This window comes from Larimichthys crocea, chromosome XV, assembly GCF_000972845.2.
Source record: "Larimichthys crocea isolate SSNF chromosome XV, L_crocea_2.0, whole genome shotgun sequence".
NCBI lineage: Eukaryota > Metazoa > Chordata > Actinopteri > Sciaenidae > Larimichthys > Larimichthys crocea.
The window spans coordinates 11,325,380-11,333,360 of record NC_040025.1 but is presented as its reverse complement, the minus strand read 5'-3'; positions in this window follow the sequence as shown (position 1 = coordinate 11,333,360).

The following is a 7,981-nucleotide window of genomic DNA, read 5'->3' as shown; positions in this document are numbered from 1 at the left end:
CAAAACAGTTAATACATCTCAGCGCAAACTTTGACGACACTTTCAAAGTAATAACAAAGCGAGTAATCAACATTACAAACGGCACCGGTGTATGTGTGTGTGTAAACAGGTCTGCCTCCTTTTCTATATTAGCGCTCTTTATTGGATTGGCAAAGATTATGGAGATTAATTGCATCAGGATACCAGTCGCCTATGTGCTGCTGTCTGAGAGCCAGAGTTAGATTTGTTTGGATCATACATCATCGTACGCTGTTCACCACTGCCTCGCCGTGCATAATCACTTTTCATCTTTGTTGCACAACGGGAAGGAACTCTTTGGCCGTGCCGCTGAACTCAACTGCAAAAAAAAAAAACACCTGGGCAATAACTTTAGATATTAAATCACAAATAACAAAGGCATGTCACACTCTTGCACAAATGGATCCTGCACCGTCAATTCGCTGCATTCTGACCTGACATTATGCAGAATCTGCACTTCCTTTTACTGAATAATTGGTCAATTATTCGCTGCATGGTTCGAGAATGATAAATATGTTTTTCTATGAGAGCAGAATATTAGACCACAGTGAGACACTAACAGGTATAGAATGAGAAATAGGGCACATGTGTTAACTGGATACCACTGAATTATAACTTACAGGACAACACTGGAACATGTGTGACGGCACAATTAGTGTCTTATTATCGTTTAGAATAGGAAGTCAAATTATGGGGATAAATGCAGGATTAGATATTGCTAATGAGTTGCTATTAAATATATTTACACCACAGTGAACCCCTCCGTCGTAGATAAATGTTCCAGACAATATTAGGCAGCGGCTCGTTTCCTCCAGCTCCAGTGGAAGAGCACTGTGGGGATTTGGTCAAGGAAGTAATTGGACACAACAGCGGGGGAAAAAAATGATCACAGCTGTTGTAATTAGGAGAAATATGGGACAATCAATTTTTTCATGTTTCAGTCTCGATGCTGAGTTACCCACAATAACTGCATTCCAATATACAAGACAGTAAAGTGTGATAATTATAGTGTGATCCTCTGCGCTTGAAATGATTCGGCAATATTTCAGGATAATGAACCAGGAGACTGGGATCTCAATCACGGTAAAAGTTTTGCATATTATAAAAGAAGAATGGCTGCACCTGAAATGCAGGTTTAAATAGAATATATTTAAGGGACTGTATGAACGTCATTGGAGTGGGGAGGAGGGCTTATTTCCTTAAACAAGATGGTAAACATTAGAAAATGAGTGAAACAAACAGACGGACCAGCTCTGATTCAAGCAATATTTCACCCCACTACCGATTCCAAATAGTTAATATAAATATTAATGAAATCAGGTAAAGTGTTTGACATCAAATGTCTGTTTGTCACAATCAAACCAATCATGCTGCATTGCCAGGCAGTGTTGGAGACGTTTCCCCCGAGGCAGCTAAGGCAAAAAGCTCAACGTAACCTATCACAACATGTACATTTTTGGCTGCAGGACGACAATGAACTGATCATATCGACTTTCCAGGCTGCCAAAGTCAGCATGTTTTTATCTTGGGTTCACTTGAAATGTATGTTTGGCTCCTGTTCTGGCACAACACATTCTGCACTGGCTCCCTCCTCGCCTCTTCATTAGAAAACCACCTCCTCATGGCAGTCCAAAGCTCCTCTGCTAGTCCATGCTACTCCTGGACTAGGAGTTCAAAGCACCCCCAGTCCAGGGCAGCATGGACTGAGTTAATGTTAACGTACGTCTATCAGGAAACTGTAAATCACAGGGGAGTTGAAGCGCAGCACACGGAGGACATCAGAGGGAAAACCAGAAAACATTTTCCTCCGTAAAATATGATCCAGTTTCACCAAAATCAGTGAAATAGTTGGTGCTGTGTGTGCGACTCAAGAGCAGACATGTGGGAACATCGTTCACCTGATTACAAGTCAAATAAAGTATTATATCGTGACAGTGAAGCTGTTTTTGAAGCTAATGTTGCTGGTGATGACATGTTTTGATTCTGTCTGTTATAAAATGAATGTGGGAGCCAGTTGCAAACACTATTAATGCTGATAATGTTCAACCATCAGTGGTCTCTAAAAACTGACACATTGGCTCTACTGGTCGACGTACTGATGCAGACACAGGACTGTTGTGCTCTAGATGTGGCTGAACACACCTTACTGTATCACTCATGGCACACACACACTATAGCCATTTATTTTACAGTAAACTTCACAAGTAAGGCTGGAAATAAAATAAATCCCCACCCCCGTCCCCTCCTCCTAATAATTTTCATACATCCCCTAACTAACAAGATTTGACAACCATAAGTCGTGATCCAATATATTTTGGAAATCATTAATTTCTAATGATATACAGCATCATTTTGTCATATCAGAGTTTCCAGAGGTATTGAAGAAAATAATCCCCGTCACAAATGTCCAGCAGAAACCATTAAATCCAGCTTTGATTGATCTCTTTATTAACTAAAGTCCTACTGGAGTTATTTGACAAGGAAGTTGGACGACAGCGCTTTATCATGCACATTCAATGAGTCATGGATTAAGTTGTGCTGCAGCGGTGGATATCTGGCATGTGTCACTGTATTGAAGTGAGGTGGGGGGGAAAAAAAGGATAGTGTCTCCGTCTGGGGTGATGAGATTTGTGCTCGGAGCGAGAGAAATAGACCAGTTATGGACTTCGATTCTCCTCGAGGAAACACGGCCGCCTCGCAGTTACAGAGCGCTTGTTGCCATCTGTTATGTAACTCCATACATGCCAGCTGTCATATCAAGATAGATTATGTATCGGATGTTGTGCCGCTGTTTGTATTAGGAACTATAACACCAGATATCTCAGTGAACAACCTTTCTGTGACTTCGAGGCTGCAGCCGAAACCTCTTGTTCTCATTCTAGTCAATTTACATGTATGAACAATTCCTGTACCTGGCGCATATTTCAAAAAGACTATTAAAGTGTCAAATTAAAGCTATTATTGTCTGGGATGTTGACATTTTGTAAATTACGGCCTAGACGAGAGCACGCCGGGATGTTTATAAATCTTAAAAGCTGTCTGTTGGAAAGCTTTGTGTTTCCCTCAGCCGGGTGTCACTGTCGACGCCGCGCAACAAGACAAACGCGACGTGACTGGAGAATGTGCAAGGTGAGATGTGATCTCGAAAAGTGAATCAAATGGCTCAGATGCTGGGTATCGACTGCCTTTGGAAGAAGCTTAATAGGAGATTTAATGGGCCCGGACAGAGAAACGACTTACATTTTTCATGAAGCTATTTCTCAGGGGTGCTAATGTTTGGACAAACTGGCAAACCTGCGTTATATTTATGAACAATGTGTTGTGGTCGTTACAATTCAGGTGTCTCTGAGGGTCACTTTGGGGTTGGAGTCTTACGTCTGGAACAGAAAGCCGAAATGGATTTCTCTCAGAATGAAACACAGATATATCAACCTGGACAAAATGGGCTCCATAGTACAATTCACCTCAAAGTGCAACCCTGTGGATAAATACCTCTTGAACAGTTTGTCACGAAAAAGACCAGAAAGGTAGAGCGCAGGGTCGGTGTAATTCAAACAAGAGGCAATTAATACATAATGAATGCATTAGATTAAATTAGATCAGATTTAACTTTGTTGTCATTGTGCAGAGACAGCAAATGCAATTAGCATCGAACCAGAAGTCCAAAGTGTAAAGTAAAGAGGTAACATCTAAACAAACAGTAGGTAGATATGAGTATGTAAGATATAGAGTATCTGTGACGTCACCCAAAGTTTTCTGAAGATGATGGAGACCAAAAGTTTTTGTACCAGGCTGTGAACGTGTTCATTTCTGCTGTGAAGTTGGACATTTGTGGCCGAGGTCAAAGGTGTCCACACACAGCGACGCTGCTCGTCCTCAATCCCACTCGTGTTGGACAGTCTCAATTACAGGTGAGTCGAGTCCCAGTGGTGCCATGGGCAGTTTTCATCACCCTCTGTAATGCTTTAGATTTGTTTTTTTGTTTTTCAGTTTGTCGGGTAGGCTCTGTTGATGTCTCACTCTGAGTTTGGTGGAGGGATGATATCAGTTTGTCACAGCTCCAGCCCCTGGATCAGAGGGATCAAACCTGTCACCTACAAATTACGATTATTTGATATTTATTTGCAACAGCAAACCACCTGCTGTCCTGATTACATTTTCGATTAGTGTAACGAGAAAATGTTAAAGTATTTACCAAGTTGCAAAGACCTGTTGTGATTAAACTTGGTTAGGTTTAGGTACTGACAGCAAAACAAAACATGGTCTTTGTTAAATACTGAACAAGACAAAGCAACTTGCAGGATAAGACGCGTTTATTAACATTTAACTAAAACCATGTGCTTTGTCTAATCATAAAGGCCCTGGAAAAACTTACTATATTGAGCAATATTCTATATTATATGTGTATATTGTATCAGAGGGATTTCTGTATTTGTATTTTTCTGTGTTTTTCTCACTGGTTTGATAGACAGGGGTTTGGTTGATGTGCACAAATTAGATTTAGGCAAAAAAAGCTTTTAAAGTATTTCAAGATGTCGTCGATAACTCAGGATGCCTCTTATGGCTGCTATTCCATTTTCCTATGAAAGGCACTTCCTAAAACAAGTTTATAAACTTTATTTTTAGGATGTCAGAGGTCCAGTCTAGACTGCTTCTCCGACACATACCTGCAGCAAAGGTGAATAGCTACTGGATTCTTAAAGGTTCAAAAAGATTTAAAGAATAGTTAGTATAGTTTAATGCAGGAGATAAACCCAAGTTGGTGCTGGAACTAAAGACAGAATAGCTGTGCATCATCTTATATATCCCAAATCGGACCCTTCTTTTAGGTGGATTATCCACAGATCTTCTAAAAAACAAACAAACATCTTATTCATGGAAATACTGGTGCCAACTTTTCGAAGACTGGTTCCACCAATGCTCCGCCTTCCTAGATTCTGTGGGTCGGGTCTGATGGTGTCCTGTCCCGGCATGTTTCTCATGTTTCTTTCTTTATTCTGGCTTTGAGATTTCCATCAATTTTTATTATTCTGACACGATTGTTTCTGGTCTGAATTCCAGACTACATTGATTTAAAAAACTTGATGATTTCCAAGTTACATGAATCTTAACTAACGCTGATTATACATGACAAAAGAATGATGCAAACCGAAACAAAACACTGAATGTGAATATACTTAAATAAGTTGATATTTAAAATATTTTGTAGCACATTATAGTTTAACATGCATGATGTAGATAGATAGATAGATGAAAATCCATCCCGTCTGCAGCCTCTCTCTCTGTCTCAGGCTCGGCTGGCAGCAGTCTCAGCCATCCGATGCACTCTCTCCTGTGGGAGTGGATTTAGTTGGATTTTTAATTATCCGAGTCTGATTTCTAAATTAGTTTTTTATGCCAAAACTAATAATAACAATAGACAGTGATGGATCTTGGGAGACTTGAATATGCTTATGAGGGAGACAGATTGTTCTCTATCCAGGCCGTCAGAGATTACCGCCCCCCTCTTGGAGGGCTTTAAGCAAATAAAAACACTTGTAAGACAATTAAATGACACAATCACACCAAGTCTCTAATCATTCTGCTTGATAGCCTTGGCATATGAATCACATTCATCAACATTTTATTGACACCCCCTTTGCTCAAAGGTTATAGTTATAGTTTATTTAACACATAATAAATAAGAAAACAAACAAGAATAACCAATAAAATGAACAGTACGGGAAATTCTCAGTTAACAACATAAATACATATTACATGCAAAAAGCAGTAGGAAGTATAAACTTACTGTCCTACCCTCTTTAATAAGGACGCAGCTTCTTATTCTCTTTATTTATATTATTTTCCTGTAGAGGTGGTGAACAAAGATTGAGTAAACAACAAAGCAAAATATGTTTTATATTCAATTACATGCTCATAATCGTCGTGCAGAGGCTGAACAGCATCATTAACAGCGAGGGTCACAGTCCACAAAGAAACAAGGTCTCCTCGTCTTCCCTCTTGATAATATTTGAGTTCTTCATCCAAACCATTGCACAAATTCATTCCACAATCTAAAAACGGACATACTCTTCAGACTGGTATGAACGATGCTTTGTTGCTTTTCTTCCTCTTACATTATAACCCCATTCGCTCCGTCTGAGAACATGCTCTGTATGTTGCCAGGAAGTGAATTATTTCTTATGTACATGACTCCTGCAATCTCAAATCAGAACTGAGTCATGGGGAAAAAAAAAAAGATCCCAGCAGGGAGCTCGGAGATATGCGGTATCCTTTGTCTGATTCTTGCTGTTTGAAGTGTTTCTCTCTGCCATCACCCAGTTTGTCTAAAGCTCTCCCAGCTCCATGAACTTCACAGCCTGTCTTTTTAAAAAACAGCATGTAAGTGTGTTCACACAGAAACTCGACATTGTTTACTGTCCTCCTTCTTTTCTTTTTTTTTTTTTGTTTGTCGTCTGCACAATGGCTGTGTGGTGCTAGTTTCCCTGCTGCACTCTAATTATTGAATGAAAATGTTTTTTGGCGTGGACGGGCTGTTTACCTACACAACATGCCAAATATTCTGACATGATACAGCAAAATAAATATGATGATTTTCTTTTTTGTTTGTTTTTTTTGGAAAGGTAACACTGGAGTCTGCAAGTGGAGCAATGCTGGTTTACTGGAGACACTGTCTTCAAATCACAGCAATAAGTCTTCGTCTCCAACTGGGTGAAAGCCCACCCATCCGTCCACCCACACACAGATTCACTGTCACCACTGTCTCACACAAACACACACACACACACACCTAGACAAACCTTCATCCCTCATTTGCTGGCACCTTCGCTGTCTGTGTCCCACTGTACAGCTGAGCCACCACACCAATATCACTAAATTTGACTGAGCTACACCTCGCGGCAACCTTCCACTGGAGCTTCGAGGTGAAAACACATGATTATTACCCAAAGGCAACATACTGTATCCCAGCAGCTCCAGCTACAGAAGACAGACAGATGGATATTTACTAATTCTGTGTGCTGCACTGTGCAGTCTGCTTTGGATCTGGTGGTGTGTACCATCTCCGGGTTTGGCAGCAGCAGTCCTAGCTGAGACCCTCTGAATAAGCACATACTCCTGCTCCCTTCTCGGGAGACTTAATTGTTGCTGGACATTGTTTGTGATTCCTGCCAAGTTGCCAGAAAGTTTCCCACTCTTGCAGCTTTTTGTAACCCCCGCACAGCAGGGTCCCTGTGCTTTATTTATTTTTTTTTCTCGTCCCATCATCAGATTCATGACTATGGAAAAAGCTGATGAGACCAAAATAAGCAGCATCTGAGGAGGCATCATCAGTCACATCACTTCCTCAGGGTCAAACAAACAAACAACAATGTCCTTTTCTTTCCCTCCAGCGTGTCTGACTGATGTTTAATACAGTTCGTACACTGGCAAAACTTTGCTGAACTCTCTAACGCAATGTATTATATTTCTTTTCTCGCTGTTCTTCAGGGTTTTTACCGAGGATCTGGAAATAATCAGGCTGTTTTGCTGAGATGAAAAAAAAAAAAACTCCAGTAGTACTTTTAGATTTTTAAAAAATTAAGCTTTTAATGATTTAGTCAGAACAGCAAATATGAATATATTTCAAATATAATCTCAAAGGCTCACTGTGTCACTAATGTACTCCTGGGGAAAAAGCCTCAAATACCCTTGTTGTGGTAAACAGACATTTAACAGGCACACGATTAACTCCACGAGGGTGTACTCAGGTGCAGCAGCAACATGCTGATATTTATTATTTATTTATTTATTTATTATGAAGTATGCTCACCTTCTTAGTTTTAGCTCAATAGCACTGAACACAGTCATTCATTTTGTAGTTATTTGTGTCAAACGGTGGTTGGCGACAACCTTCGTGCAGTTCCTCAAACGTCCACGTGAGGCTCCAGAAGTGAGTCAGTCTCCATAAGTCCCCATGTTAGAC